Here is a 1,458-nt window from a genome sequence, read left to right as displayed (position 1 = left end):
ATGTATGTATGTATATATATGGATGTATATTGTTGTTATTTGAAACAGAATCGATACGAATTCTAGTGGGGGGAAAACGCCAAAGGGAGAATTGGTTTTACTATGAGATTGTGCCAAAAGCCGTTTTAAACATTACTGAAGGGAAAAATAACGGAATAATTTAAAATGGTAGTTATTTGAAAAGTGATTGACATTTAAATAAGCTGTTGTGCAAAAGAAGAAACTGGAATGTATTCAGACAGTTAAGAATAGGATTGTTTTGATTAAAAATAAACAAAAGTAGCCAGGAAACGAAGAAGAAAAGTAAAAGCTTTACGTTTTATATACTCAGTCATGTTTATATATTTGAAATGCAATATGTCTGAGCCATAATACATTAATGGGAGGAAGTAAAGGAAATTAAAGACGTAATTATTGTTGCTGTTGTTTTATGGATTTGATGTTTTGAAAAGATTTTAGCGGTTCATTGAACGAAATATTAGGATGAAAAACTAACAAAAATACCAAGTTTCTGACTAGTATAGAAAAATATACATTCGTAAAACAAAACAAATATATCGAAGACCGTTGAAGGAAGGAACATTAACAACAGAAATTAAAATAAAAGAGCGAGCTTAAAACTGAAATACACGCAAAAGAAAAAGGGAAAATGAATCATTGATTAGGAGTTGAAAGAGCTATACGGTTTTATGGGTGGAGTTATATGATTTACTTGCTGCAAGAAAATATAAGAATTTCTATTTGGTAATCAATTATGTGTTAAGTTTATACAAACTACAATTGTTACAGCAACTACGGTTGTTTAGTTATATACTTTTTAAAACTGAAAGTTAAATGTTCCATAACTTTAACGGTGACTGTAAGTAATAAATGTAAAAGATATGTAAACAATTGGTGTATTTATATAAATTATGATGTTATGGTGAGAAAAAGAGGTGTTTTACTACAAATCAAATAAGACGATAAAAAAATGGAAAGAGAATAGACGAAATTATAATGAGCGGTGATAAAAATGTAGAAGTAATAGATAATAGATATTTAGTCCATTGGAGAGCTATTTATCCGTTGTCCGAATACTTATTGATCAGGCCATGTATACATACATACATACATGTATATTCAACTGAGCACATATGCTTATTAAATATAATGCAAATATACGAGTGTATAGAAATATGAAAATGTGTGTCAAAATATGCATGCACTTATATATGTGTATATATATATATCTTGACCATACGTGTACTGATGAACAAAAGAATACAGGTTACTTCACAGTTTTTTCTGTATTTGATTGAGAAACCAGTAGTCTACCGTTGAGTTAAATGTTTTTAAGAGATAAATTTTGAAAAGCTGCATTCCCTCACTTTCGGTAAATATGTTGCTTACTTTTGGTAGTTTTTTTACTTATTTAGTCCCTCGATAGCGTGAGGCATTAATACACAGTTAATGCCCTTT

The sequence above is a fragment of the Octopus bimaculoides genome, chromosome 18 (assembly GCF_001194135.2).
Source record: "Octopus bimaculoides isolate UCB-OBI-ISO-001 chromosome 18, ASM119413v2, whole genome shotgun sequence".
Lineage (NCBI taxonomy): Eukaryota > Metazoa > Mollusca > Cephalopoda > Octopoda > Octopodidae > Octopus > Octopus bimaculoides.
This window is presented reverse-complemented; position numbering follows the sequence as displayed.